The sequence below is a fragment of the Dasypus novemcinctus genome, chromosome 15 (assembly GCF_030445035.2).
Source record: "Dasypus novemcinctus isolate mDasNov1 chromosome 15, mDasNov1.1.hap2, whole genome shotgun sequence".
Lineage (NCBI taxonomy): Eukaryota > Metazoa > Chordata > Mammalia > Cingulata > Dasypodidae > Dasypus > Dasypus novemcinctus.
The window spans coordinates 21472870-21495307 of record NC_080687.1 but is presented as its reverse complement, the minus strand read 5'-3'; the positions used below and the strand labels follow the sequence as shown (position 1 = coordinate 21495307).

At 42.2% G+C, this 22438-nt stretch overlaps 1 long non-coding RNA gene and 1 pseudogene across 1 annotated transcript in view; one reads left to right on the top strand and one right to left on the bottom strand.

Annotated features, from left to right (window-relative positions):
* The first annotated feature begins 1205 nt into the window (after positions 1-1205).
* Positions 1206-2159, top strand: LOC101435244 (melanoregulin pseudogene; annotated as a pseudogene).
* An 11084-nt stretch (positions 2160-13243) lies between these two features.
* LOC131273406 (uncharacterized) overlaps positions 13244-22438 on the bottom strand; it is a 40960-nt gene continuing 31765 nt past the window's right edge. The window contains exons 2-3 of the long non-coding RNA XR_009180599.1: positions 20319-20426; positions 13244-18876 (exon numbers count right to left, since the gene is read on the bottom strand). This is a non-coding gene — a long non-coding RNA (uncharacterized lncRNA). The remainder of the gene's footprint in view (positions 18877-20318; positions 20427-22438) is intronic.

The following is a 22438-nucleotide window of genomic DNA, read 5'->3' as shown; positions in this document are numbered from 1 at the left end:
TGGAACAGAATATTCTGAGTAGGTCTCAAAATGGAAAGGAAATGCATTACTAATGTGTATTGATATTTTAAGAATATTGATATTTCATGACTAGTTTATACAGAAAATACATTATAAATATTTGCAAGGTGTTTTTAAGTCCTATTTGGACCGGTTATGGATCACTTTATTACTGTTTAATAAGCCATTAAGGAAAACTATGTATCTACAATATAATTATTTATTAAACCTTTTACAGTGAAATGAGCACTTAGGAAGAGAGAACTGTCTTGGCTTTTCCTTAACCAATAATTATAATGTATTTACCATGTATTTTTTTATGTCATTGATGCATGGTAAATTGTGTGTATGGTGATTTCACATTTTATCCATAAGGGTGGTTATTTAATAAATGTGCTAAATTTAATTAGACTATATATAGTCAAGAAAACCCAGCAACCAACTCAAAGCTCCCTTCCCCACCCCCCCCACCCCCAGACTCACACCTGGCCATTTGTTGCCTTGCCTGATTTCAGTCCCTTTACTGGGGAACAGAGGCAGAACTGTGTCAGGTTAGCCAGGACTGGGCAGCAGGTTCAGGATAAACAAGACCTTTTGTGGGAAGCTTCTTGTGGTAGTTTGATATTATTTATGAATTCCAAAAAGATGTTATTTTTATAAACTGGTTGTTACTCTGGCATGATACCCTTTGGTTGATTTAAATTCAAAGTCTTTAAGTTTACTTGATTAAATCAAGACTAGCGCTTTGATTTGACCACATCATTAGGGCATGCAGGGTTGAGTCCCTGCCCCCTTGGTGGGTTATATAAACAGATGCTCAATCAAGGAGACAGAAGCAGAGAAGCAAGAAAAGAGGAATGGAAGCTCCGTAGAAATGGAAGAGAATCCTGTGGCCCTGGGTAGAGAGATGAGCCATTTGCCTGACAGTTTGCAGCTGAAGAGAACAGAGCAGCTGAGCCCTATGCAGCCTACAGCTGAGATCGGAAGAAGCTGGGCCCACGGAGCCCTAAGAGGAAAGAGGAAGGCTGGACCTTTGCAGATATCGCCCGCCATCTTGCATCAACACATGACAACAGTCTTTTCTCGCCAGCGTCCCCGGCTGCGGCGGGATGCGCACGGACCGGCCCGCGACGCCCGGGCCGCGACTGTCCCCGCACCTGGACGCCGGCCGGGTGGCCGCGCCCCAGCCGCCAACGCTTGCCGCGGCGGTTTTCTCGGAGTCAGCCCGCAGCGGTGGGGGACCTCGCGCTCCATGGGGCTGAGGGACTGGCTGAGGACCGTGTGCTGCTGCTGTCGGTGCAAGGGCCTGGAGGGGCCCGCCCTGCCCGAGAAGGAGCCTGCCCTGCCCGAGAAGGAGCCTCTGGTCAGTGATAAAACTCCATATTCCTCATTTGGAGCAACTTTTGTGAGAGATGATGAAAAGAATTTGTGGAGTGTGCCTCATGATATGTCCCACACAGAGGCAGATGATGACAGAATCCTGTACAACTTGATAATTGTTCGTAATCAACAGGCCAAAGACTCAGAGGAATGGCAAAAACTCAACTATGATATCTATACCCTGCGGCATATTCGAAGGGAAGTGAGAAACAGATGGAAACGCATTTTAGAAGATTTAGGTTTTCAAAAGGAGGCAGACTCTTTGCTGTCAGTCAATAAACTCAGCACCATCAGTGATTTCAGAAACACAAGGAAAGCTCGAGAGATGCTGTTAAAACTGGCTGAAGAGACCAGTATTTTCCCAACAACTTGGGAGCTCTCAGAGAGGTATCTCTTTGTGGTGGACCGTCTCATTGCTCTTGATGCTGCAGAAGAGTTCTTTAAAATTGCCAGTCGGACTTACCCTAAGAAGCCTGGGGTCCCATGTCTGACAAATGGCCAGAAAGAACTGCACTACCTTCCCTTCTCAAGTCCCTAAAGGAAAGGCTCAGAGGCGAAATGGAATTTTTCCATTGGGACTCAACAGCCAACCAAAGCTAGATAGTTACGTGTAAACAAGTAGAGGGCTGGCTAAGCAACAAATGAAGGTCTCTGAATCCTGCAAAATCTAAGGGTCTAATCTTCATGAGGCCCTTACTCTATGAAACGTGTACCACTGGTGATCTTGCACCTACAAAGAGAGCTAAAGAGTTGGTCTGTGTGATGTTTCCTAATGGGTGCTTAGCTTCCAAGAGAACTTATTGCCCCAGTTTTGATTTTGGTTGTATAGTAAGCTCTAACCATTAATCCTGTTAGGCAAATAGGATATTCTAGTTAATGAAATGACATGATTGATAGAGGGAGCGATCATAGGGCCCAAGTATGGTTTTCCAAGTTTTTAATAGTTGTCATGTAGTATAGGCCAACACCAAAACAATGCTAGGCATAATGTGACCTTTCTTTGATTCAGAAGAACTTATAGAACCTTGGAAGGTGTCAGAGCCATCTTTTTGAGTATCAGTTATAATTGCTCAGAGGGGCAGATGTATCAGATAATAGAAATGCCTAGGAGTACGGCTCATAAATGAATTCTAAAGAGGCTGCCCCCAAGCAGGACTTCCTGAGCCAACATGTAAAAAGTTACTCGAGCCTTTGGCATTTTATCTGGAATAGCATCTGTAAGCTAAAACATCTGTCCTCTGCTTCCTTCTCTTCTCTTTACTGTTTCTAGCTTATTGACTGAGAGTTGTACTTGCCCTGGAATCTCTCCTGCAGACTTGCAGCTATGTAGGGGATACTGTCTCAATGAAGGTCCTTGCTGAGCTCTCTTCAGTTCTCAAGAGGCTCTCCAGAATGGAGCAGTGCTGCCAATGCAGCTTACTTCCGTCTACAGATTGAGAAATCCACCTTCCAAAGTTACTTGCAAGGAGGCAAATGTGGCTCAAGCAGCTGGGCGCCTGCCTACCGTATGGGAGATCGTGGGTTTGGTTCCCAGTGCCTCCTGAAAAGAAGACAGAGAGCAGACAGCAAGCACAAACAACTGGGGGGGGGGGGGCGGGAGGGAGGGAAATGAATAAATTTTTTTTTTAAAGTTACTTCCGTTTAAGCAGGAAGCTTGCCAGGAGATCATTATTGAAAAGACTTTAAGGACTTGTAGGAATTATCCTTAGATTGATGTGTGGAAAATGGAAATATTTTTACTTTTATATATTTTTCACTTTTGACTTCAGATTAAAAAGTAACTTGTATTTAGTCTGTTCAGGGTTTTATGACTTGAAAATTACCATATTCTCACTAAATATTTTGGTAGTGTACAAAATGTTGAAAACATTTGTTAGAAGCAATTCATGTTCTCCACTTTTTAATGCACTGCGAGCCTACTGAACTGACATGCTTCAGGAACATTTTCCCTAGTTTAGTAATGAAGTTAAACTTTTATTTTTTATATTTAATACTTAATCTCTGCCTTGTTTTATTTAACTTAGTCTGCAGATATTTCCCCTTACTTTTGTAGGATTTTGCAAGATAAACAGTAAAGCAGACAAACAATAAAACAAACAAAAATCTTTAAAAAAAAAAAAAAACAAACACATGACAACAGACTTAGGATGAGAAAATACCTCTTATGGTACCTTGAGTTGAACTCTTTTGGGCCTTTACCCCAAATAAACACCCTTTATAAAAACCAACAGATTTCTAGTACTTTGCATCAGTACTCCTTTGGCTGACAGTGCTGTTGAAAAAAATCCACACACCTGTGGCCATAGGCGCCAAAAGCCCAAATGGGCCCTACGGTGTTTGTGTTCACACATGCACCAGCTGTGTACACATGTGGGGCAGCAGGCCTACTGCATGCTAATTATTGCACTTCCCAGGGTTCTTGATGAGCTTCTTGAAGGGATCTTTTCTAGTGTTGTATATCTAGGAAGACTAGCTCATGTAAATATTTATGTATGTACTTCATAATACATGTGGTGTCAACAAATTATTTAGGAGACATATAGAGGAAAAATGAAAATTATAGACAGGAAAAACTAGGAGAAGCCAAAAAGCCTATACAGAGAGTATCTTTAGTGTATCTAAAGATTTCAGGGTCCAAGGCACTCTTAAATAAGATTATATAAGTGTAAGATGATGTTTCCTATATAAGTATAGTCAGGAGGAGGCAGAGCAACCTGGACTTAAATCTTAGCTCTGCCACTTACTTACTAGTTGTGCGATCTTGGGCAAATTACCTAATCCCTCTGGGCTTTTGTTTTTCCATCTGTATGCTGTGGATATTGATCGCACCTACTTCACAGGGTTCTTGCCAGGGTGTATTGAAGAGATCCATGAAGAGAGGCTAGCACTACGCCTGGTCAATAGTAAGTGCTTAATAGATGGTGGTAATTGTTGTTGCTGCTACTGTCCATGAATCTTAACATTCCCTTGTTTTATTAGAGAAGTTGTGGGTACAGAACAATCATGCAGGGAATCGGATGTGGCTCCAGTGATAGGGCTTCCACCTTCCTATGGGAGGACCTAGGTTCAATTCCTTGGGCCTCCTGGTGAAAAAGAAGAGAAAGTGTGCCTGCACAGTGAGTCAGTGCCTGTGTGGTGAGCCAGTGCCCGCCTGGCAAGCCAGTGCCTGTGTAGTGAGCTGAGTGCCCACATGGTGAGCCAGCGCCTGTGCAAGTGAGTCACACAGCAAGATGATGATGCAACAAAAAGAGAGATAAAGGGGAGAGTCAAGGTGAAATGCAGCAGAAACCAGGAACTGAGGTGGTGTAGGTAACAGGGAACCTGTCTCCATATCAGCAGTCGCCAAGATCAAATCCTGATGAATCCTAGAGGAGAAAAATGAGAAGACCAAAACAAGAAATAGACACAGAAAATCAACAGCGAATGGATACAGACAGCAAAAACAGCAGGGTAGGAGGGAGGAGAATGGGGAGGGGGAGGGAAGGGAGCAGGGGGTGAATAAATAAATAAATCTTTTTAAAAAAAAACAACAGTCATGCATTAATCCATAACATCCTGGATTCTCCATATACCACCCTATTATCAGCACTTTGCATTGTTGTGAAACACTTGTTACAATTGATGAAAACATTTTTATAATTGTATGATTAACTATAATCCATAGTTTAATTTAGGGTTCACTATGTTGTACAATTCCATGGATTTTTTTAAAAAATTTATTCTAGTACCATATATATAACCTAGAATTTCCCCTTTTAACCACATACAACTATATAATTCAATGTTGTTAATTACATTTACAATGTTTTACTACCATCACTGCCATCTATTACCAAAACTGACATTATTCCAAATAGAAACTGTGCCTTTTAGGCCTAACCTCTTCATTCCCTACTCCCAACCCAGCCCCTAGTAACCTGTATTCTAGATTCTGATTCCCTAACTTTGTTGATCCTTATTATCTCATATCAGCGATATCATACAATATTTGTCCTTTTGTGTCTGGTTTATTTTACTCAGCATGATGTCATCAAGGTTCATCCATGTTGTTTCATGCACAGAACTTCACTCCTTTTTACAGATGAATAATATTCCATTGAGTGTATGTACATTTTATTTATCCATTCACTGGTTGATTGACACTTGGGTTGCTTGCATCTTTTGACACTTGTGAACATCACTATGAGCATCAGTGTGCAAATATCTGTTCTAGTCCTTGCTTTCACATCTACTGAAGGAAAATGGAGTGAGCTAACATCTCAACAGGGAAAAAGCAGGGAGGAGCTCTGGCCTGTGGAGACAGGTTCACCTTGTCAGCCCACTGGCTACCTCGTTTGAGCCATTCACTCTGTGACTTGCCATTCAATGCCCTAGGGCAACAAACATGTCAATGGTGAAACCATCCAACGTGGTTCCAAAATCCTTCATCATGATGACCTGGCCAGAGCAGGGGAAAAGGAGTGCAATCTAGCACACAATTCTCAATGGTTGCCATATTTTGCTCTCTCCCTTGGGGTTCAAAAGAGCTGCTAAAATAAGAAATTGTATTCAGAAGACTATTAACCCAGACTTCCAGGGAAGGGGTACAGTTTTATCCCTGCGCTCTATTAACTCACTCTGGAGGCCCCCGTCAATCATCTGGGGATAGCCCTGGCCCCCGTGGATCTCAGGCACCTTTGTGAGGCACATATTATTCTGTAGGCAGGAACAATGTCTGCTATAAAGAGAAGAGCATATGTTTCCCTTTTTTTTTTTTAATTTTTTATTGTGGAAAATTTTAAGCACACCTAAAATTAGAGAGATTACTATAATAACAACCCCCTACACCAACTCATTATCCAGAAAAACAATGATCAACCTCTGGCCAATCTTGTTCACCCATACCTCCTACCTTTTACCCTGCTGGGTCAGAAAACAAATCCCAGACATCACGTACCTTCATCTGTAATAACATTTCAATATGTATCTCTAAAAGATAAGGACTTTTAGAAAATACAATCAATATCATCATTACTTCTAAGTATTAACAAAATTCCCTAATACAAATATCCAGTCAATGTTCAAAATTTCCCCGTTGTCACACAAATGCCTTTTTTTCCAATTGGTTTGTTCAAATCAAGATCCAGACAAGAGCTACACATCGCATCTGTTGATATGATTCTTTTAGTCTGTAACAGTTCTTTCTGCCTCTTTTCTTCTCTTGCTACTTATATGCTGAAGAAACCAAATTATTTGTCCTGTAAAACTTCCCATATTCTGGAGTGGGCTGATTATATCCCCGTATGATTCTCTAACTTATTCTTCTGTCCCCTGACTTTTCTGTAAATTTATCAATTTCTATTACTCTATTTCTAGAGTAATGCTGTCCAGTAGAACTTTCTGCAATAATCGATATGTTCTATATCAGCATGAATATGGTAGCCACTAGTCATATGTGCTTCCTGAGCACTTGGAATATGACTTGTTTGCCCAAGGAACTGACTTTTTAAATTTAATTTAATTTAATTTTAAAAGCCAGTACCAGGACAACACAGTTCTACATACTTAATCAGATTCAGTTCAATTTTTTTAATCCAAGAAACATTTTGATAGAATATTTTCTCAGGTGGAAATAAGTCCACAGACATACACCGCCAATTCCCTGTGATGATGCTGGTAATGGCACTAAGAGTAAAGTTTAGGGAGCACCTATTATGTGAGATTCCCTGTAGTTAATCATTTATGTGGATCATCTTGGCTAATGCTCACCGCCCCTCAAGGGTCTTAGTTTCCTAGGGCTACTGTAACAACGTATCCCAAGCCAGGTCACTTAAGACAAACGAAATTTATTGTCTCATAATTTTTAGGTTAGAAGCCCAAAACTGAAGTGTCTACAGGATCATGCTGTATCTACAACCTTAGAGGAGGGTCCTTCCTTGTGTATCCAGCTTCCAGTGTTTGGCAGCAATTCTTGGCTGGTAGATACATCATTCCAATCTCTGCCTCCTCTTTCTGCACATGATCTTCTCTAGTGTTTGTCTGTCTCTGTGTCCAAATTTCCTCTTCTTAGAAAGACTTGTTGGACTAGGCCACCTTATTTGGCCTCATCTTAACTAAATGCATCTTCAGCGAACCTATTTTAAAATAAGATCACATTCAAGGGACGAGGGATTAGAACATGAGCAGGGCTTTTTGGGGATACCATTCAACCCAGCCCCCTCTTTAATGTATATGTTATAATTGTCTCCCTTTCACTCATTGAGAAACAGAGGTAAGAGAGGTCAGTCATCACTCATGGTCGCAAGCTACGAAACACTGGCGTCAGAACCCAAACCAAGGCAGTCTCATTCAAAATCCCACACTTTGAGAACTGTTTCATTCTACTGCCTGGCTTGATCTGGATTCTTCCTAAACTGTTATATTTTATGTGGTGTGCAGACAAAACCATTATCTTCTTGCCACATTATTATTTTATATTACTTTTATTCAGGAATACATAACTTTCTTAAAATACCTCTTCTCTGTTTCTCAATGCATCTACCCATTTTTTCCTGCCTGCTGTTGGGCAATTCTGGAATATGTTAATATTGACTCCAATTATTACCAGTTATCTGTTCTGTTAAAAAGAAAATCAACTCCTCACATTTTCTTTTTATAGGCATAAATGGATTTATTTTACTTTATTTTCTAGTCATTTTGTTTTGTTTTAAATGAGTGAACTTCAATAATGAAAAAAAAATTAACTAGTGCTATGTGCCACTGAAGCTGGCTGCTGGACTGATTTCACCAGTTCACTGTTCTTGGGTGACATGTTGCTTCACAACCTGAGATGAGCATATGCAAGGAATGTGCAAAGCCTCAGTGAACAGGCAGAGGTTATGGGTAAAAGCTGATCATCAGTGATTTCACATTTGGTGCAAAATGCAAAATGGCTGAGCATTATCTTTCATCTCTCACTTCAGTTTGTTCAGAAAGCCAAAAATAGCTCATACTTTCCACAGGACAAAAATACGGCAGCATTGTGGAGTAACGGAAAGAGAACTGGCTCCATAGTTCCTCTGAAATGTGTTTGAATCCCATTCCCATCATGTTCTCTATGACCTTGGGCAAGTTAGTTGTTCTTCCTCAGCCTCGGTTTTCTCATCTGTAAATTGGAGATAATGAACATATATTATGTAACAGCCAAGTCACACTAAGAATATTCAATATAGACTGTCTGGAGGTGGAGCAGAATGACAGGAATAATCATTCCAAATGGAAGAAGAATGTTACTGAATTAAATCCAAGGGCCCAGCCCTGAGGTGCCTGGCCCAGCTGGCCTCATTGAAGAAAAGTTCCCACCTGTCCTTGTAGGTCAGCACAGGGCCAACGGCACAGCAGTGACACCAACTCACAGCCATTACACCTTTGTGGCAGGAATGTGTGGTCACATGGGATCTGAGCCTGACAACCAACACATGTCCTTCTTGAGGTGGAAAGAGGAGGCCAAAGGGGGTCAGAGAGGCCATCTGGCTCAGAACATCCCTCAAGCCTGAGAGAGCTGGGTACGGTCAAGAAAATCTGATGCAAGTTATGGATGCTGTTCCATGTCCCTACTCCTGCCTGCCTGTCCTGCTTATCTGGAGTCACTGGGTCCCAGAAACTGGCAGCTCAGCCCTGCCCAATCCTTAACCACCCTGCACGAGGCAATACAGCCAACAGGGCAAGCCCACCAGTTGGAATTGGTCTTTCTGCCACAGCCTGGAATTCAAGTTGCCTGGGTGGGCCCCAGAGGACCAGGCACACGGCAGCCTGCCCCTCTTCCCAGAGCCCTACCTGTCCCCCTGTTCCCCTGCAGGGGCCCCTGCTGGTCTGAACTGCCACCTTGAGTCCAGCAGAATCAACTAGAAACCTGAAACCCTGCCTAGCCTTCGTTAGCCCCTTAACCCCATCCCAAGCCCCCTGCTGTGAGCAAAATCCTCAGCTACTAGGAAAGCCCACCTACTAGGAAAGCCCACCTAGAAACAGCCCTGCCATCCCTATGCCTCAGAGGAAGGTGCCAGCTTACAGGCTCCATGGAAGTTAGCACAGCCTGGTCGAGAGTCAGGCTACTGGGGTATAAGCCTAGGTCAGCGGCTTAGCCCATGTTTCCCCAAACCCGGAATTATTCCCCTTTTCACCTCTCATTCAAATTTTCCATATATGAAAATTGTTTTCTCTCTCCACCATCTTTTATTTTTTCCTATCAATTTTTCTTTTCTTGTATTCTTTCTTAAGCACTCTTCACCTTAAAGAATATGCTAGATTGGAAGACCAGGTCTTATCTTTCTTCAGCATCCCATACAATAGAGACTTAATAAATACTTGCTGAAGTTCACTTACCTAGTCAGAAGGCCTGGCATCCCCTGGCAGAGCTGGCCATGCCTAGCAGCCAGTGAGGCTTTGGTTCGGGGAGGCAGCTCATCCCAGTTCATTGCTCTCCTTATGGAGGTTTAACTGTGGGAGTGCCACCCTGAGAGTCACCCGAACAGGGGTCTGGAGGCCAGAGGGGAGAGGGGTGGAGCTGGGAGGGAAGCAGCCGGGTCCCTCCTCTCCAACTGAGGGAGCCAAATGCTAGAACTGACCCAAAGAACAGCTCTTTGGAAGGGTGGGCACCGCCTATGTGTGGAAACACTTTCGTTTCTGGAGCCTGTAGCATGTGATCCTCAGTTGCCAGGCAAATTTGGAGGGCACAGAAGAGTGGGCAGGAAATGCCAGGTGTGAATCCCTAAAGGGTTGTATCTATTGCACATTTATACTTGCACCACCCATGTGGAACACTCCTGGAACCAGGCCACAGGACCCAGATTGAAACTCAGGCCTTTTAAAGAAGGGTTACTTCCCGTGTGGAGTTGGCCTGTGCACAGTGCTGATGCATCAAGGAGTGCCGCCCCATGCAGGGGTGTCCCCCACGTAGGGGAGCCCCATGGGCAAGGAGTGTGCCCCATAAGGAGACCCACCCAGTGTGAAAGAAAGTGCAGCCTGCCCAGGAATGTCACCACACACACAGAGAGCTGACACAACAAGATGACGCAACAAAAGAGAAACACAGATTCCCGTGCCGCTGACAACAACAGAAGCGGACAAAGAAGATGCAGCAAATAGACACATAGAACAGACAACCGGGGTGGGGGGCGGGAAATAAATAAATAAATAAATAAATCTTTTAAAAAATAATGATAATAAAGAAGGGTATAACTTCAATAATTTTAATTCTTCTCCTTCCTGACAGAAGTGCTTTGACCTAAATTAACTTAACTTGTAACCATTAGTGTGTATTAGTGATTCCAGGAGTTCAACCTCATTAAAATGCTGGGCTTTCCACATTTAATTTCCTTGGATTTGGACTCACATTTCTCTGCTGAGCTCTGATGGAATCGAATCCACATATGAGGGTGTATTCTCCTCTCACTATGAGGGGACTTAAATGCCTCACTCTTACTTGCATCCATGGCTGCCACACTGACCGCTGTGGGGAGAGGACGTCCTTGGGATTCAGAAGGTGGCTCATTTGAATGGCTCTTCCTCCCATCCCTGCCTGAATTCAGATGCTGAGTTCTGGCAGGATTCCCCTGGCTTTTTAGAGGACATGGTTATCATACAGGACACTGGCACCTCTGGGGACTCACTGCTTCACAGCAAAATGTTTTCCTTCAGAAGTTTCCACCCTGACAGACCAGTGTTCAGACAAGCAGGCCTTGAAGAACACATCCAAACAGCTCCTCAGAATAACAGGCATGGTGATTTTCAGAAGAGACTCCTAAAAAGCACTCAATCAGGGGAGCAGATGTGGCTCAAGCAGTTGAGCACCTGCCTCCCACATGGGAAGTCTTGGAACATGATGTAAGCAGAATCATAGAGTATATCCTGGTCTATGTCTTTAGCTTTACATGTTTGAGATTTGTCCCTGTAGGTGAATGTAGGAATCGTTCATTCTTTTTTTATTCCTGAGTAGTACTCCAGTGTAAGCATATCCCACAATTTATTTAGTCTCCTGTCAATAGACATGTGAGGTTACTTCCAGTTGCTTACACTCATTTCCCTTGGATAGGTACCTGGGAATGGAAGTGCTAGGTTATAGGTCAGGCTTAGCTTTAGCTTTAGCAAATACTGCCAAATGGGTTTTCAAGGTGATTGTCCCAGTTATACCAGGAATCTGTGTGTGTGTGTGTCTGAATATGTAATATATTGTATGGTTTCATATCAAAACAATGTAAAAAGGTATAAGTGAAAAGTGTTATCCCTCACCCCACCCCACTTGCCCCATCCCCACCTCCCTACCTCCTTCCCTCAGATAACCACCTTTAGTAGTTTCTTATGTATCCTTCCTGGGTTTCTTTATGTAATCACAAAGAAAATATAAACATTTGTTCTTATTTTTGCCCCCTCTTTACACAAAACATAGCATACTGCACTGAGGTTTTTCCACAAAACATTTTATTTTGGAGAACTTCCCTTATTTCCAGTAGAGAGCTTCCTCATTCATTTTTACAGCTTCACATTTTATTTATAATAAAAGGTAATATTCAATAGTCCCTTATTGATGAACACTTGTGTTGTCTCCAATTATTTTCTGATTCACCCCATGCTGCAGTGAATAGCCTTTTGCCTACTTGTTTTACATGTGGGCAGGTGTATCTTTAGTATAAATTCCCAGAAGTGGGATTACACCTGTAATTTTAATAAATATTGTGTAATTTCCCTTCAGCTTGCACTCCTGCCAACAATGTCTGTACTGTTTTCCCAGACTACAGAACATATTGTCCAACTTTTGGATTTTTCCCAGGCTTGTTTATTTAAAAAAACTGATATCTCAGTAGGTTGAGCATCTTCTCAAGAATTTAAGTGTTATTTGCATTGCCTTTTCTGTGGACCAATTTGTAAACTTCCTTTGCCCATTTTTCTTTTAGTTTACCAGTCTTTGTCTTTTGATTTGCAAGTTGGTTTACTAATAATTAAGGACATTAGTGCTTTGTGATAGAAATTGTTTTTTTTAATTCCAATTGAATTGATGAATCTTAGTTTCCCCATGCTAGATTCAAGTATTTTTATGGTTTCTTTTATTTACATCTAATTTTTGCTTCATTTGAATTTATTCTAGTGGATGGTATGACATATGAGTCCAAATTTATTTTTTTCCAGTTACTTACCCAGTTATCCCAACACTGTTTATGAAAAAGCACATATTTTTTTACCAAAAGAGGGAAATATTAAACACAAATGAGTTTTTATGACTAGGAGATTTCAAACTGAATTGGGAGGACATTCCAGCAGCTACCCTTATGCATGTCTCATCAGGATCTCTTTGACTGTCACACTAAACAGTGCCTCAAACAGATGGGGTTCCAGAGGGCTCTAGAGACGTCCAGACACTATAGGCACGACAGACAAGCTCAGGAATTCAGCACCATGTCAGTGGACCTTACTCAATAATTTATGCTCCTCAGACTCATTTATATTTTCCCTACACATGACTCTTCTGCCCCTTTTATTTGAAACTATAATTAGCGCTATACTTGTTAAATATATGTCCCAGAGACTTAAGTCTTTGGTCTGTTGTTGCACCAGTTGAGTTCTGAATCTCAGCAGAGTTGCAACATCTACTCTTCAGTTCATTAGATTCACCCAGGACACTAACGAAGGTTGTTGTTAATGTGGGAAAGTGTGGAAGGGAGAGGGAGTGGGGCATATGGGAATCCCCTATAATTTGTATGTAACATTTATGTAATCTAAAGCTTCTTTAAGATAAAAATTAAAAATTTTAAAAAGCACATATTTATTTGCCCCACAGACTTGAGATGTCACCTTTATCATATATTAATTCATATATATTTGTTTCTATACCTGAATTTTCTTTTCTGTTCAACTTTCTTTCAACACTATTCATACCTCAGCACTGCCCTATTTTTATTCCTGGGTCTTGAAAAGTTTAAAATCTCATTGGGCTGGGGCTCCATCATTGCTCTTCTTTTTTAGGGTTTCTTAGCTAATTTGTCTTTACAAACTTTGAAATTAGCTTGCTTACCTCAAAAAGTCATTGGTAATTTTGTTGGATTCATATTAAATTTCTATTCCAGAGAATTTACATTTTTATAATATTGAGGCTTCATGTTCAAGAAAAATATGCCTTTCCATTTGTTCAAATCTTATTTCACGTACTTCCACTTCATTTTAACTCTTCCCTTGAATGCACTTTTCACATTTCCTGTTGATTTTATTTCTAAATTTCCTCTTATTATTGATGTTGTTGCAGTTTTTTTTTTTTTTTTTTGCTATGGTAAATGGGAGCCATTTCTCTATTATATTCTAATTTGTCATTTGTATTTGAAAAGTATTGATTTTAAGATATATCCAAGACAATTGGCCTGAGCTCTTTAAAAATGACAATATTGTGAAAGCCAAAATAAAAAAAAACATAAAACAAAAGAGATGAAGGGGAATGCTCTAGATTCTAGATTAAAAGGACAGTGAAGTGACAAATAAATGAAATGTGTGATTCTTGTTTAGGTCTATATTTTTAAACAACTAAAACCTTTTGGGGGATGTTTGGGAAAATGTTCATATTTTTGTAACTAGATGTCAATGCTGAATCGAGGTTAAATTGTTTGGATATGATAAAGGCCTTGTAGTTATGTAACAGAATGTCCTTGTTCTTAGACAATACAGGTCGAAATGTTGGGGTAAAGATTCATGATTCTGTAACTTACTTTCAAATGGTTTAGCAACAGAAATAAAACAAAATTACATATATACACAATGCATACACACATACATATGGAAAGAGAGAATGCAAATACATGGAAAATGTTAACAATTGGTGGGTAGAGAGTGGTCATTGCATCATTCTTTCAGCATTTTAGTAAGTTTGAATTTTTTTTTTTTACATGTTGGGGGGAAAGAAAGAAAATATGTAAAATGCCTGACATATAGTATGACCTCAACTATCATTCTTTTGTTCGTACACACACCCAGCGAGGACCCAGAAATCTAGAGAGAATACAGATGGTTTTTGCTATCTTGTCAGCATTTCCCAACCCCCTGCCCCTTTGAGCCTGCTCAGTCAGAGCTAGTTCTTCCTGCCACAGATGCAAGCTACAGTCCTCATGGCTTTAGCCCTCACAGATAATACAAAGTCCTCCATCCACTTCTAGCCTCAAGAACCATTTCATTTCTTTGCTTAAAATGTCTTCATTCACTTACATTCCAAAATTCATTTAAAGTTAAAGCCTTTCTTTCTACCCCCCAGCCTGGACCTGCTGCTGCCAGGAAGCCTACAAGTGGGAAAGTGGTACAGGCACTCTATTTCCTTTATCTTCACTCTTTAGCTCTTCTATTCCTCCTTCACAAGCACTAGACCACCCTGGCTCCTCCAGGATATCAGCAGATGGAGGGCAGAGATGCAAAGAGAGCCTGATCTTCCTTGGCTGGCACCAGTGTAATCAGTGACTTCCTCCAGTGGTGGCAGATGATTAAAGGTGATGCTCATGGGTAGCCTTGAGGGCTCTTTGGAGCCTGGGAACTCTCCTATGGCAGTCTTTGGATGAAGGAAAACTCATCACCGTCAGCCAGCTGCTCACAAGCTCTCCTTCTGCTCCTGGACCTATGGCAGAAAACCTCTAGCTTTTTCTGCTGAGGTCCCCTTGCAACACTAGTTGAACAGGCCACTCTTTCTAGCATGGCCCAGGAGAAATATCCATGTATGCTTTGCCCCAACAAACTCAGAGAGGGCATTCTATGGCCAATGCAGCCACCTCTCTTTGCTTTACCATCAAAGCAGGGTGCTCAACAAAATTATTGTCCTTTAGTGTTCTCAGGTATGTGAAACATCAGTCCACCGTGTCCACCAATCTACAAGGGTCAAGTATCAAGTTCTCTGAGTGGCCTCTTAGAGCCCTCTTGACTGGATTTGAGATGAAGGAGTGGACAAATAAAACATGGCACCCCTCCTGAGAAACTTACATTCCAAGAGAAAAAGAGATAACCAAAAGACCACTTTGGGAGGTATGATCAAAGTCTATCTGAGTTTTGATATAAGGGAAAAGGAGGGCATGGTTATCCAGAGAGTCTGGGTCAGCTCCATAAAAGAAGGTGGTGTCTGAATCAAGTCTGACATACAAAGTCAGGTGGATGAAAGGAAGGGCAAAAGGAATAATGGAGCAAAGTGTAGCACCACATAGTCAAGTGCTACAGTTAATTTTAAAGGGGGTAATTTAGTCACAGAGAAAACCAGAAACAGACAGTGTTCAGACTGAGGGGGCCCTGGTAGGCCATTCTAAGGGATCTGGATTTTATCCTGGAGAAATAGGGAGCCACTGAAAGGTTTTTAACTGGGGCCGGCAGTGATTATATTTGTGTTTTATAAAGATCCTTCTGGCAACAGTTTGGAATATGACTTGGAGGGGAAGCCAGAATGGAGACTAGAGATGCCAGGGCTTAGCCCAAGTGAAGAAGGAAGAGGACTTCAACTCAAGTGTCAGAGAGAAAGGGAGGGTAGGAGGGATGTTAGTAAAAGAGACAGGCAGGTCTTAGCTGCCATTTGGACGTGGGGCTGAGATTCCTGGCTGGGTGGGTGGTGGCGCCTTTTAGAGAGGAAGGAGGTGAAAGAGAAGGACGAGTCAGATGGATGCACTGGCGACAGTGAGTGGAAATAAAGCTCTTGCCTTACGCTCTGTCTTTTCTCTGCAAAAGGCTTTTCAAAATCATGAACTGAGAGGGAGTGTAAGAAGAGGACTCGATGATGTAGAGAGGGATGTAAAGGTGCCGAAGAGCTCTGATAGGTGGTAATGGGTGGCAAGTGTGTGTCAGAGAGGGCTGGAAGAATCACTGCCTGGCAGTAGCTCTAATAGGCATTTGGAGTAGCTGTCCTAGACTCTGAGGTCCTATTCTCCTAAAATATCAGCAGGCATGTTTCTCTACGCTAAATGACTGTAAGGAATATACGTTACAAAGGCATCAAAAAATCATGCAGCTGACATCAAAACAGAAGAGAATATTCAGCTGAATACTAAGTGGAAATTTAGAAAGTAAGGTGCAAGGGGTGGCAGACTCAAAGAGAATTCAATGTAAGTGGGTGTCAGGCAAGGCAACTCTGAAGAATAAATCCTTAAAGCACCTGGAGAAGTCATACTTGACAAAACTGGGAAGAAGAATGGTTTTGGTACCATGATGGAGAGTGTGAAAATCAGAATGAGTGAAAACAAAGCAGACTAAAATGGTCCCATGAGGCAGACAGGAGAATTTCTTATGCATCTAGAGATCATGATGAAGCATTTTAGATACTGAACCTAAAACTAGACCCCAATTTTGGAAAGAATTCAGTAAGTATTTACAGATGCATATAAGAGACTTGAGTTTTATCAAGGAATGCCCCTTCCATATTAAGGACATACTGGTGTCCCTGTGCGTCTGTCACACACTTGGGATTGTGCTGTAGGGAATGCACAGGAGTATTGTTCTTGGCCTCTGTTTCAAGGACCCTTTGATCCAGCTGACTGGTGGGAAAGGGCATGGAAGGATCAACAGGTTATAAAAAAAAGGAGAAGGATATCTCAGGAGAGTCAGAAGAGAAAATGTGACATGAAGAAAGAACACACAGACCTTGCAAATTATTCTGAATGTTAAGATTCATTATCCTCCAAAACTTATGGCATTGGTTATATGATAAAATTAATTAGTTTTGTATATGGATTAATTCTTTCCTCTCCCTAGCGCTTCCTCTACATTATTTTCACCAATTGATTAATGGCCAGTTGTTTGGGTCTTGTCTAAAATTGTTTCATGGTGCTGAAAATTGGCTCAAGTGTTCCTTTCTTCATAGACTCTACAGCAAGAGTTTCAGGGAAAAGCCTTTACTGAAGTTGAGGTCAACCAGGTAAAGAAAGATTCAGAGTTCATTGAGCAATGAGAAACCCACACCATTGAGAAAGAAAGTGGTAGGGTCAGAGTAGGCAGAGTTGAAGAAGCAAGTGAGGATCAGAAGTTGAGGGACCCAAGTCAGAAGGGTAAGCAAAGGCCAGTGCACCTGGTACCAGCAGGAGCCAGCAAATGCACACCCCAGTTGCAGCAAACTGGCCTAACATCACACAAAATTTATCCCAAATGTCTCAAGCTGCTACAATAAATCATCCATAAACAAATGCTTAATGACTACCCCAAACGTCATTTGCATGATCTTCTTACCTGTCCCTTATCCCAAAATTCTGGCTTTGGGAGACACCTCAGAGGTCCTGTATTTCAACTCCCTCATTAACAGATGAAGAAACTGATGCTTTTTAGGTGTGATTTTGTCCGATAGGCAAGAAGAGTCTCGCTTCCTTTTTTGAAGAGATAAAACCGTTTAGGAGAAAGGTATGTGGATGGATAACATAAGATGCCAAATTACATATGCACCTTCAGATGAAGATAGTTTCTGCTCCTAAACCAAACGTTTGGCATCAGTCAGAGGGAGGGGTGGACTGAAAAATAGTCTCTTAAATTTACAACATTTATTGCACAACATTTCTCTCAACAAACCCCAGGGCATCTTTACTTGGGCATGCTCCACAGTTCTCTCCCATCCCAATAATGGTACTCAGTTTTTCTCTCTACTGGCACTAGAAAATGGACAGTAATTTGGAAAGGGAGCTAAGGATGATTGTTCTGATATGCACCTGAAAAGAGAGCCCAGGCAGCCAGGCTGAGGCACCTAAGAATCCTTTACAATAAAAGGGTTGTATTCAACATTTTTGTTATTTGGATATTCCTTAGAAGAGAGAATGAATTTCCTTAAAAGAGAGAATGATATTCCTTAGAAGAGAGAATGAATTTCAACAAGCTGACTCTTGTTGATTCACACCTGAGGGGATGAGTCCCTGTAGCATGGCTCCTGGTGATAACGATGCCACCCCTCAAATGGGTGAGTGTGACAGAATCCATGGAGAGTGGCGTGGATGGACCAGTGCTTCCCATGAGCATCCATTTACTTTCACACCCAGAATCATTGTCTTCTTCTCCTCAACCGGAGTGGTTGGCAAAGAGAGGATGAAGATGAATTTTCTATGGATATCTGTCACCTGACTGCCTGATCCGAATTTCCATAGTTCAGATTTATTGTCATTTCCCCAGAGTTTCTAAGGATCTGAACTTCATCCCACCTGTCTAGTAGAAACTATTTTATTTTATCATGCAGGTTAGATGTCTATGCCTGTCAGCAATGGCCTCATTCTCAAGAAGACAATCTGATTGACATATTTTCACACCCACGGAGTTTCAAATGAAGTCAAAGTCCAAGCAAAATGCCATGGTTGCCAAACCACAAGAGCTAAAATCAATGAAAAACTTCATTGCGATTCCACGTGTGGTGGAATTCAAAGGCTCTGTGGATGGGCAGGCTTTGTTTTTACAGCTCCCTGCGAGGGGAAGTGTTAAGCGCCCGAAGGGTCACGCTGGGTTATTGGCTCTCGGAGAAGAATGTTGTCTCGTGTCTCGCCAGGGTGGATGCCGCCTCCTTTGCTTGTGGGCCTGGCAGGAGAATGCACAGAGGTCAATGTAAGATCACATTCAATAATGTGGCAAAAAGAAAAGCAGCAGATATGTATGATAAGCTTTCAGGAAGAGTCTTCCAGGTCGCAGGATGATGTATCGAGGCCTTCCTGAGAGCTGGGGCCTATTTTCTACCTTCTGTTTAGATGTAAGCCCTGCTCCCATGAGAAGGAAGTGTCTTGAGTGCTCACGTTCGATAAAGGTATATGGGGACCTCTTATAATTTTTTAATGTAACATTTTTTAAAAATATAGAAAAAATTTAAAAATTAAAAAAATAAAATTAGAAAATAAATAAATAATGTCTATAGGGATGCATATTTCCATAAATAACTGCTCTAGTTTTTCAACTTTAATAAACAAAAATCTTAATTACTACTCTACTGCTCAGGCAGTAGAAAACTCTAATTTCATTAAATTCCTCAAGCGTTCCATCCAAGGGGAGGATGAGAACGATGGCTTGGTCAATTTTGTTATTCTGTTGCATTTCTCAACGATCTTTTGAGATTCCTGCCACTTCTGAAATTCAATGGTTTATGAAAAAATAGGATTATCACTTAGGAGAGAAATGTAAGGCACCAAGATTAAAATTGTCACCATGAGAGTTGTTTATCCATAACAGTGCCCAGCTCCGTTGACACCTTGATTTCAAGTAGGGGTAAATGGGGTCAGCTAGGGTCTCATCCAACAGGGGTGGCTCTCCGCTTCATGGGAGGGCTTTTCCAGGCAGCCTCTCAGAGGAGCTCTGCTCCCTACATTTACTCAGAGACACGTAGCAAAAAGAGGAGGAAATCCTGATAAAAGAGCAAAGACTCCATGTCACTGCCATCTCAGAACTGGCCTCGCTGGCAGCGCTGATGCACAGAGGTTCTCTGAGATCCAAGGAAGGCGAGAGGACACCGTGGCGGGATTTGCAGCGCTCTCCTGTTCCTCCACACGGGGTGGGGGACACGAAAGTGCTACCAGCAGTGTGTGTTGGGAGGGAATGTTTACTAGTGCCCGTTTTTGAACACCTACTGTGCCAGGCATGATGGTAAGTACTTTATAGGCGTTGTCTCCAATACTAAAACACTGCTGCAAGGTATGTATTCTATTCCCAATTTATAGCTGGGGAAACTGAAGCTCCAGGGCAAGTTACTTGCCTAAGATCTCAGCCTTGAAGAAAGTGGCAGAGCAATGATTGGAACAGATGTGACTAATTCTAAACCTATGCCTTTCCACTCTGCCACAACTCTTCTAGGAAGAATGAGCAACAGAACGTGCAGAAGAAAGTTTCAATTGCCAGATCAAGTCACTGTGTTTTTTGCTAGTGTCCTGTGCTATATGAAGCATTGAGGGAAATATATAATTCTCCAAACTGGCTTTGGTTTTTGTGCCCCCTAGCCATTTTGCTGCTCCCTCTGCCTTTCCCAACATGCTCACCTATGAACTCCTTCATCCTTTGGAACTTAAGATACAGAGCAGGTGTAGCGCAATGGTTGAGTGCCTGCTTCGCATGTATGAGGTCCCGAGTTCAATCTCTGATACCACCTTTAAAAAAAAAAAAGGAACTTGGTTAAAAGCACAGGCTGCCTGTGTTCAAATCCCAGCTCTTACACAAGCCTGAGCTAGACACCTAACCTGTGTGCATCTTTATTTCCTTGTCTGTCCAGTGCAGTGCTGTCTGTCGATGGTGTTGGGAGCCTTACCTGGAATAATGTGCCTGTAGCACTCAGAGTGATGTTTGGCAGAGCAAGTGCTTACAAAAGATCAGCTATTACCATCCCCTCTGCTTTTGGTTTCAGATGCTCCTTGCTCTCTCTCAGAACACCTTGCACATACCCTTAGGGTAGCACCTGGAATTTGTTGATTGATCTTTCTGCTTAGTGCACAGACTATCACTTTCCTCAGGGCAGAGGATTTCTCATTTATCTTCATGTTATATAAATGTTTTCTATGTAAATCTCTGTTTTCCCCATTGATCATAAGGTCTCATGCAGAAAGAAACCTTGTTTCTCTTGTTCAGTTTAACTTCCGTGTAGAATGAATGAGTGACTGAATGACACCTGGTCCGTCAGATGCCTTGTGGACATTGTGCACCAGTCAGGATTAGGGGTATTGATGAAATCGTAATGAGAAAGATGGTCCCTGCCACTGCAGTTGGCGGTTAAGGTGCAAAGTCAGAACATACAAAACAACGTTTAAAAAATAGTTTTATTTTTGTGCTTCAGTGTTCTTATATCTGTAATAGGTGTCTACTTTGATATTTTTTAGTTTACAATCTCCATGAGATCAGGGACTATGTTTTTCTATTTTTTTCATGTAATGGTTCCCCAAAGTCGTCCCTGACAGCCTGCCTCCTGGCCCAAACTCTCAGTCTGATTAGGCGTCCCTACCCTGCATACTTCTTCTGTCATTACCCGTGACATGCTTTATTATAGTGGTCTGTTGTCTCTTTGCCCTCTAGATTATCATCTCCGTAAAGATCAGGTCTTATTCATTTTTATATCCCCAGAGCTTAAGAAAGTGCCTGGCAAGAAATAGGTGTCCAGTGGTAGTGTCTGTTTAATAAAAGAGCAAATGAATGAGTGAATGCATGAATGAACAAGACAGTTGCACCCTCCCAGGGAACAATAAATTTTATCAAGATAGTTTAGCATGAGAAACAGAAACCATAGCAAGTGTTTCAAGCAGAAGGGATTCCAGGATCTTCATCAGCAGGCTAGTAGAAGGGCGCTCGCCAGAATCCAGGAATGACTCTTAGCACACTGCAGCACTGACCCACTGACTCCCTTTCCAGCATCACAGCAAATGCTTCTCAACTCCCACAAAGCTGTGGCCTACACTTGAGGCTGTGCCTGTGTCATAGCTGCCTCTCCATGGCCATGAAGCTAGACGCACGCAGGAACACTGCTGCAGGCAGTCCACATCTTCACACACTTCTTTGCTGGCAGCAAAATACGGCCCCCTCACTTCTGCCCTTAAATCTCCTGCAAGTACAAGAACCTATGTGGGGGAAGCGGACTTGGCCCAGTGGGTAAGGCGTCCATCTACCACATGGGAGGTCTGCAGTTCAAACCCCGGGCCTCCTTGACCTGTGTGCAGCTGGCCCATGCATAGTGCTGATGCGCGCAAGGAGTGCCGTGCCATGCAGGGGTGTCCCTGCGCAGAGGAGCCCCACGCACAAGGAGTGCGCCCCGTAAGGAGAGCTGCCCAGCGCAAAAGAAAGTGCAGCCTGCCCAGGAATGGTGCCGCACACACAGAGAGCTGACACAACAAGATGAAGCAACAAAAAAGAGACACAGATTCCCATGCCGCTGACAACAACAGAAGCGGACAAAGAAGAACACGCAGCAAATAGACACAGAGAACAGACAACTGGGGCAGGAAGGGGGAAGGGGAGAGAAATGAAAAGAAAAAAAAAAAAAAGAACCTCTGTGGGAAAATATTATTGATATTCAGAATCCCAGCTGCAAAGAGTCTAGGCAAGGTGCTTCACAAGCTTTCCAGTCTCCACTGTAGAGGAAGACACTCTGGAAAGAGGAAGAACTGCATTCTGTGTG